The 9,543-nt window shown below is 30.7% G+C and overlaps 2 pseudogenes; both read right to left on the bottom strand.

Annotated features, from left to right (window-relative positions):
- LOC108917048 overlaps nucleotides 1–302 on the bottom strand; it is a 6,133-nt pseudogene extending 5,831 nt beyond the window's left edge.
- Nucleotides 303–5,994: 5,692 nt separating this feature from the next.
- LOC108917047 lies at nucleotides 5,995–6,683 on the bottom strand (annotated as a pseudogene).
- Nucleotides 6,684–9,543: the final 2,860 nt, after the last annotated feature.

Genomic DNA, 9,543 nt, shown 5'->3' with positions numbered 1-9,543 from the left:
AATAGTGTAGGTAATCCTTCTGGTCCTAATTTGTCAAAAAACCACTTGATGTAAGGTCCTGGTAAGCCCTTGAGGGCATTAAAGCATAATGCTGTGTCCTCTATAATTACTGGTCCCTGTACATGTCTGTAGGCTTCCTTAGCTTTTAATATCGTTATTTCGTCTATTTCACCTTGTAACTCGGGTAGATCCAGTTCCTTGCTGATAAGTTGTTTTGGGAAGTCTGCGCCTAATATTTGTACGACTTCTTCTAATTTCTTGGGATTGCCCGTTACAAATGTGATCGGTTTCGACATTTCTTTTACGTTTTGTCGCCCGCTCGACACGAAGTACACACACAAAAACAGAACATGTAACACTTGGAAAACTGGATCAAATATGAATTTTATTACTTGGTGACCTAGTTTATATAAGAAGCGTTTTTACCTGGACAATTATATTAAAGATTATCCCCTAATTTTAATCCGATTAAATATTAATATAATTACTACTTGGTAATACGGTTTAATTAAGGATCGTTTTTACCTGGAGGGCAGTATTAATAATTATTCCTTAACTTTAATTCCCTTAGATATTTACAATCCAGATGTAATTTTTTTTGAGATAAGCAAATTTTAATAAACAGTTAAAATGTTTTACATTTTTTGTACCAAAATACAGATGATAAGAGCAACCAAATGATAAAATGTAAAATTAAGTTAGCGTTAGAATAAAAATTACTACTAGTACTAGGTACCTATACTTATGTTTATTATTATTTTTGTTATTTATCACAAAACTTAGCCCCTAAAGCAAAACACTTTCTGAAAGCCCCTGTATAAATTTCATGTGCCTATTGTAAATTTTCTCTGATTTAGAAATATTTGATATTTACTGTAATTTTGTCGTACCAGTTTATTCGAATTTCCTTCTGCAAATTTACTTACACTTTTTACAATGTATATTTCAACGACTTGTTTGGTGCACTTTTCTTTGCTATTGCATAAAAACAATCGATTGTGTAATATGTGCGAAGAACTCAACGACACATATTCACTGAAATAATTCTTCTCCTTGGCATAAACTACAGCTTTTCTACTCAAGTGTGTTTTTGAAGCGGAAATGCTAATAACAAGGATGTTACTCTTATAATTTTCCTATGGATAAGGCGATCTAAACCAATAAAATAAATCTTAAATCTTAACAAATAATAGAAAGTCAAAAAATCGTCGTCCGATGTTTCCATAACGAATGGACCTACTTTTTCTATACTAAATACGTTGGATATTTTAACCTTATATCTTATCTTTTTCATTGGCAGTTGTTGTAACTTTATAGAAAATCGTCAAATAAACAAAAAATAAAGAATGACTTTTTTTAATTAGGGTTTACTTTCAATGTTACAAGGAAATATATGTCGAAAAACGGGTCATTTTTCGTTCTTTTTGTATCTATGGTTGTTGTTCCCTTGAATTTAGCAATGGTTTTTTGGAATAGGCAAACTCGGATTCTTAAGGCAGTTTTCCACTAAACGGACAAAACAAAAACAAAACACAAACTTGTGTCGAATAAAACAGAACTGTAACTTTTCGCAAACTTTTTGAAGACTGGCGTGTTTTGCGACAGTTGGCGTTTTGCTTTTCGGGTCCCGCTCGAAAAGCGGTCACATCAAAAGGTTTTAATATTTTAATCATTAATGAATTATGGCTATTAAAAAATATAAATGTGTACTACGGTTAAGGTGTTTACTTGGCTAGTATACAAACTAACTAACCAAGTAAACACTTTAACCGTACATATATACACTTATTTTTTTTTCCAATGACGTCAGTATAAACCAGCCATAACTAAGAATAAAAAAATCTTCTCTAAACATGTCGGTTGGTTATTGGAAAAATGTGCTCTGACTTCCTCGCTACAACCGTCATAAACCCTAAAAAACTTATGTATTTAATAAGATTTCATGAATCTATAAGCAATTTAAAATAAATACTATAATACAAAACTTTTCATTATTTGTATCACTAAATTTTTTTATAAGTTGTTCTTTGTTGTGCTTCTTTAATTTACCTTGTATGTCAGGCTGGATGAGAATAAATATATTCAATTATTTTATGAGCTCTATGCGTTAGATATTCAACAGCGTGCAGTTCATTTAATATTTCTAAGTTACTATTAAAATGTTAAAAGTTAAATGTTTCAACAAAAGTCAATATTTTCTGAAAAATTCATTCTAATTTTTGGCTTGGCCTCTTTAAAACTTATTTTGCGAATACTTGATATTAACAGTTACTATATTATCTGAATTTTAATAAATTAATAAGCATGCGAATATAAAATTACTATTTGTTTAAGAAAAATTCCATGGTGTGAATTAATTTGCACTATGTTTAGAAATATCGCATAGCGAAAGTAATATGAACTTACTGTCGTTCTATATCTGCGATATATAGCCTCAAGGGGTGTTGCTGAGTATTGAATTTAATGTAATTAAATTTATTCATCTTTATTTTTATTTTTATTGCGACAAAAGTTTTTTCGATTTGCGTTAAGAAATCTCTGACTTTTTAATTTTCAGTACAAGTTCAGTGTAAGTACATAGCAATTTTCAGTAGAACAAGAAAGAAAAACATGAAATGTTATTTATTTTGTTTAATGTACCTATAATGAACAAAATACCAAAATATCTTACACAATAATATACAGAGTGATTCACAACTTATCCAAAAAAATTTGGGAATAGATGCAGCATGACAAATGGCATCAATATCGTAAAAAAAAATTTTTGTAAAATCCTTAGTTTCCGAGAAAAAAAATATTGAAGTTATAGTACATTCAACCACTACATAGCTGGACAACTGTAGTNGACAGTATGTACCAAGTTCAGTCGCTGACGCAGCAACTCGGCATTGAAATATTTGAAAAACTTGTTCCCATATTTATTTAACCATGAAGAATGCGAGCGCGGGCAAACGAAATACAAATACAGCTGCATTGGGCCACTGGGCAATAAGTCTCAGCCATTGACAAGTGGTCGACAAATTGCCCAGCAGTGCAGTGCAGCAATGCGGAATTTGGTGTGATTCAGGTAATTTTAATTTATTATAGGCACTTTCTATTAATCATTGATATTACAATTGCGAAAAGGAGAAATAATATTATTACAACATGGCATATTGAAGACCTTTTGAATCGGAACAAAAGGAAATTTATCATTAATATAATAAAATTGTTTGAGGACATAAATAATTCAAATATGTTGTTGGCCAACAGAAATTTTCTGCACATTATAGGTATAGGTACAAATTATTATAATTTTTTTACCTTTATCAGAAAACTTTTTTAGGGACGCCTATGAAACTCATTAAAATTTATTGCCAGGCGTTTTTTTACATGATCAACTGAATTCAGAAAGACTATAACACTCTCTATTTTAATATACAGGGTGTTTCTTAATAACGTGTTAATATTTAAGGAGGTTATTCTTGGGTCCATTTTAAGAAAAAAACTTCATATGAACATATGTCTATATATAAGTCTTAACTTTTGAACTACAGGGTGCTAAAGTTTTATGAAAAAACATTTTTTATGATAACTTTGATATTACCCAAGATATTTTTTCAAATTTGGTACACGCCTTCTATTCATCGAGATGTATTTTCTGATGTAAAATTTTATTATTTTTGCCAGTGGCGTCTGTACAGGTTTTGTATTGAATATTTTTGAAGAAAAATATGTTACGCCATGCACCTGGGTAATTTTCTTTTACCATTCCAAAATGTATGTAGATTACTGTAAATTCATAATTTCAACGTTCAAACGTTATTATCTTAAATAAATTATTGTTCAAAGTTACATAAATCTTTTTTTCTCTTGTAAGTGGTCCAATAAGATGCAAATTAATGAATTTTATTTTTTATGCGAAAACCGTACGTCATACGAAAAAAATTCAAGACACCACATTTGCTCAGAAAGGAATGAGGATTTCAACAATAATTTTTTACTTTAAGAAAAAGCAGTTTCGTAACATATTTTTCTTCAAAAATATAAAATAAAAAACCTGTACAGACGCCACCGGCAAAATAATTAAATTGTTTGTACATCAGAAAATGCATTTCGATGAATAAAGGCGTGTACCGAATTTGAAAAAATATTTAGGGTAGGTAATACAAAAGTTGATGTATTTGTAGAGAAGATCTTCGAGTATCTTGCTGTCGTTGATTTGCCAATTTAAATCGGTTTTTCGACAACATTTTTTTCGTGAAAAAATGTCAGCTTTCAAATGGCAATAATTCCATTACGATTAAATTTCAAGATAAGATAAAGATCTACATTTTTCGATCTAAAAAAAAAAGAAATCAAAGTTTTGGTAGATTTTTCGTATGCATATTTCCAATTATTTTGCAATACGCGCACAAGTTGCACAGGAAAGTACAGCTCTTAGAGATTTATTGAAACTTGACACAAATGTTTTTTTTTGAAAAACTCAATTTTATGTAAGTATTTTGCAATTTACATAAATGCACTTATTCTAATTGTCAAGGACTACATATCCTTAAAGTTTCGTAAAAATCTTTTTTCGTTAGAAGATATAGAAGTTTTAAAAAAATGCGATTTTTANTTCATAGCTTACCTTACCCAAGACCTTTTCTGCAGTCAGTCTTCCATTGTTGCTTCATTGATTTCTAAAATCTCCCCTTCAAAATTTCCAGAGAATATTTGACAGTGTCAGTTATTATAATTAAATTTTAATAAATTTATATTCGTATTCTGTAAGGTAATGAGTCAGTCAGTCTGTATTTGTACCACTGTATTCAATATAATATAATAGCCCGAGAGCCAGCAACCGTTTTGAGTTAGTCATTTGGCAAAGGCTGAAAATTTTTCCTACGCTTCATTTGGTATTACTAGTAAGTAAATCGACCTCCAGCTCGTGCAGTTCCGGGGGGTGTAGCTGCGACAGCCTCCCAAACACGTAAAATAATAAATTAAAAAAATAATACCGCAAAAGCTGAGACTTTGTCGACAAGTTAATTATGTTATAAACAAAAGAAAAAACGCATTCCGCTGACTTTAGAGTGGAGGGTTATGCCTCAGCTTTTCACCTAAACAAGTCAAAAATATGCGCTAGGTAAACTGATACCGCAAAAGATGAAATTTGGTAAAGTAATAGTCAACTTAACCAGTTATAGGGAAAAAGTGGTCCGCTGAAGTTTTTGTGGTGTATAAGTGCTCAGCTGACGAGTTGAAGGCGCAGCACATCGCTATACGCGCGGGCGCGTTGCATCTTTAACTTTATCAGCTGAGCACTTTTCTCTCACTAAATATAAAGTAGAGTATTTTTTTCATTTAACCTATTAAATTAGCTATTGTATTAACAAATTTCAGCTTTTGCGGTATGAGATATCTATAATTTTTCCATTTTTTAAGTCTTAGTAGTAATTATATAAATATATACAACTTTTTTCGAGTCAATAATGAGTTATGCAAGAAAACTACTATTATATTTTTAGTTTATATCCTTGCAGACGATTATACTGATACAGTAAATTTTAATGGTTCACTTCTTCACTTTACGTTAAAAAATTTGTGAAATTATTTTTCACCTTACTTTAAAAAATCCTTCTTCTATTTTCATAAGGAACATAATTTTTCAGTTATATTAAGAAGAAAACCACACAATTTTAGTCATGGTTGTATATTGTACAATAAACAAAATAGTACAGTGTCTTATACAGTAATTTAAGCTTATAAATNAATGTCATGCAAGAAAACTACCATTATTTCTTTAATTTATATCCTTGTATGTAGGTATATTAAAAATATTTTTCACGTTACGTTAAAAATTCTTTACTTTTAATTTTCAGTATATAATTTTCAATTGAACTAGAAAGAAAAACCATAAAATTTTAGTTATGTCTTTATATTGTACAATATAATAACATAGTACAGTGTCTGATATAATAATTTATACTTATAAGTTATTATACAAACTTTCATTGTACTTATTTACAATTAACTTCTTTGCAATAAATAATTTTTGAGTTGGGCCAATGCTTTGTACCTGTGTGAAATTTTATTCTTCTCTGCATTGCGCATCTGGGCATATGTAACATCACATCCAGCAGTTTCGAAACATGGATCCCATCCAAAATTTCTGGGTCCTCTGGGATTCACAATCCGTCCGTCTGTTTTGCCTTGAAATAAAATCACTTCGTCGTTTTCACCTCCTGGATGATAGGCAAACGTACAAACAGCTTGAGCTGATTTGTCGTCAAACCCTGCCAGTAGTGTAGGTTTCACAATCCGTCCGTCCGTTTTGCCTTGGAATAAAATCACTTCGTCGCTTTCTCCTCCTGGATGATAAGCAAACGTACAAACGGCTTGAGCTGATTTATCGTCAAACCCTGCTAATAGTGTAGGTAATCCTTCTGGTCCTAATTTGTCAAAAAACCACTTGATGTAAGGTCCTGGTAAGCCCTTGAGGGCATTAAAGCATAATGCTGTGTCCTCTATAATTACTGGTCCCTGTACATGTTTGTAGGCTTCCTTGGCTTTTAATATCGTTATTTCGTCTATTTCACCTTGTAACTCGGGTAGATCCAGTTCTTTGCTGATAAGTTTTGGGAAGTGTGCGCCTAAGATTTGTACCACTTCTTTTAATTTCTTCGGATTGCCCGTTACAATGTGATCGGTTTCGACATTTCTTTTACGTTTTGTCGCCCGCTCGACACGAAGTACACACACAAAAACAGAACATGTAACACTTGGAAAACTGGATCAAATATGAATTTTATTACTTGGTGACCTAGTTTATATAAGAAGCGTTTTTACCTGGACAATTATATTAAAGATTATCCCCTAATTTTAATCCGATTAAATATTAATATAATTACTACTTGGTAATACGGTTTAATTAAGGATCGTTTTTACCTGGAGGGCAGTATTAATAATTATTCCTTAACTTTAATTCCCTTAGATATTTACAATCCAGATGTAATTTTTTTTGAGATAAGCAAATTTTAATAAACAGTTAAAATGTTTTACATTTTTTGTACCAAAATACAGATGATAAGAGCAACCAAATGATAAAATGTAAAATTAAGTTAGCGTTAGAATAAAAATTACTACTAGTACTAGGTACCTATACTTATGTTTATTATTATTTTTGTTATTTATCACAAAACTTAGCCCCTAAAGCAAAACACTTTCTGAAAGCCCCTGTATAAATTTCATGTGCCTATTGTAAATTTTCTCTGATTTAGAAATATTTGATATTTACTGTAATTTTGTCGTACCAGTTTATTCGAATTTCCTTCTGCAAATTTACTTACACTTTTTACAATGTATATTTCAACGACTTGTTTGGTGCACTTTTCTTTGCTATTGCATAAAAATAATCGATTGTGTAATATGTGCGAAGAACTCAACGACACATATTCACTGAAATAATTCTTCTCCTTGGCATAAACTACAGCTTTTCTACTCAAGTGTGTTTTTGAAGCGGAAATGCTAATAACAAGGATGTTACTCTTATAATTTTCCTATGGATAAGGCGATCTGAACCAGTAAAATAAATCTTAAATCTTAACAAATAATAGAAGAGATCTTACCTTCATTGTCAAAAAATCGTCGTCCGATGTTTCCATAACGAATGGACCTACTTTTTCTATACTACGTTGGATTCTTTAGCCTTATATTCAACCTTTTTGATTGGCAGTTGTTGTAACTTTATAGAAAATCGTCAAATAAACAAAAAATAAAGAATTACTTTTTTTAATTAGGGTTCAATGTTACAAAGAAATATATGTCGAAAAACGGGTCATTTTTCGTTCTTTTGGTATCTATGATTGTTGTTCCCCTGAATTTAGTAATGGTTTTTTGGAAAAGGCAAACCCGGATTCTTAAGGCAGTTTTCCACTAAACGGACAAAACAAAAACAAAACACAAACTTGTGTCGCATAAAACAGAACTGTAAAGGCGGTTTTCTACTAAACGGACAAAACAAAAACAAAACACAAACTTGTGTCGAATAAAACAGAACTGTAACTTTTCGCAAACTTTTTGAAGACTGGCGTGTTTTGCGACAGTTGACGTTTTGTTTTTCGGGTCCCGCTCGAAAGCGGTCACATCAAAAGGTTTTAATATTTTAATCATTAATGAATTATGGCTATTAAAAAATATAAATGTGTACTACGGTTAAGGTGTTTACTTGGCTAGTATACAAACTAACTAACCAAGTAAACACTTTAACCGTACATATATACACTTACTTTTTTTCCAAGGACGTCAGTATAAACCAGCCATAACTAAGAATAAAAAAATGTTCTCTAAACATGTCAGTTGGTTATTGGAAAAATGTGCTCTGACTTCCTCGCTACAACCGTCATAAACCCTAAAAAACTTATGTATTTAATAAGATTTCATGAATCTATAAGCAATTTAAAATAAATACTATAATACAAAACTTTTCATTATTTGTATCACTAAATTTTTTTATAAGTTGTTCTTTGTTGTGCTTCTTTAATTTACCTTGTATGTCAGGCTGGATGAGAATAAATATATTCAATTATTTTATGAGCTCTATGCGTTAGATATTCAACAGCGTGCAGTTCATTTAATATTTCTAAGTTACTATTAAAATGTTAAAAGTTAAATGTTTCAACAAAAGTCAATATTTTCTGAAAAATTCATTCTAATTTTTGGCTTGGCCTCTTTAAAACTTATTTTGCGAATACTTGATATTAACAGTTACTATATTATCTGAATTTTAATAAATTAATAAGCATGCGAATATAAAATTACTATTTGTTTAAGAAAAATTCCATGGTGTGAATTAATTTGCACTATGTTTAGAAATATCGCATAGCGAAAGTAATATGAACTTACTGTCGTTCTATATCTGCGATATATAGCCTCAAGGGGTGTTGCTGAGTATTGAATTTAATGTAATTAAATTTATTCATCTTTATTTTTATTTTTATTGCGACAAAAGTTTTTTCGATTTGCGTTAAGAAATCTCTGATTATTTAATTTTCAGTACAAGTTCAGTGTAAGTACATAGCAATTTTCAGTAGAACAAGAAAGAAAAACATGAAATGTTATTTATTTTGTTTAATGTACCTATAATGAACAAAATACCAAAATATCTTACACAATAATATACAGAGTGATTCACAACTTATCCAAAAAAATTTGGGAATAGATGCAGCATGACAAATGGCATCAATATCGTAAAAAAAAATTTTTGTAAAATCCTTAGTTTCCGAGAAAAAAAATATTGAAGTTATAGTACATTCAACCACTACATAGCTGGACAACTGTAGTATCTAGCGTCATTCGCCACGTGGCCTCAGCGACTCCGAATACTGAATTCGGATTTTGCAATCGTCGTTGAGATATTTACCTGTTATCTGTGGTGTTTACAATAGGTTTTTAGTAGTGAGTGTCAAAAATGGGTAGTTAGTGTCAAAAATGGTTTGCGTGTACTCGGAGTTGATGGATATCGTTTTAATTTATGGTGAAGCATTAAAACGATATCCATCAACTCCGACTTGCTATACA

The sequence above is a fragment of the Anoplophora glabripennis genome, unplaced genomic scaffold, assembly GCF_000390285.2.
Source record: "Anoplophora glabripennis isolate ALB-LARVAE unplaced genomic scaffold, Agla_2.0 scaffold69, whole genome shotgun sequence".
Lineage (NCBI taxonomy): Eukaryota > Metazoa > Arthropoda > Insecta > Coleoptera > Cerambycidae > Anoplophora > Anoplophora glabripennis.
The sequence above is the reverse complement of the archived record's forward strand: the minus strand, read 5'-3'. Positions and strand labels throughout refer to the sequence as shown.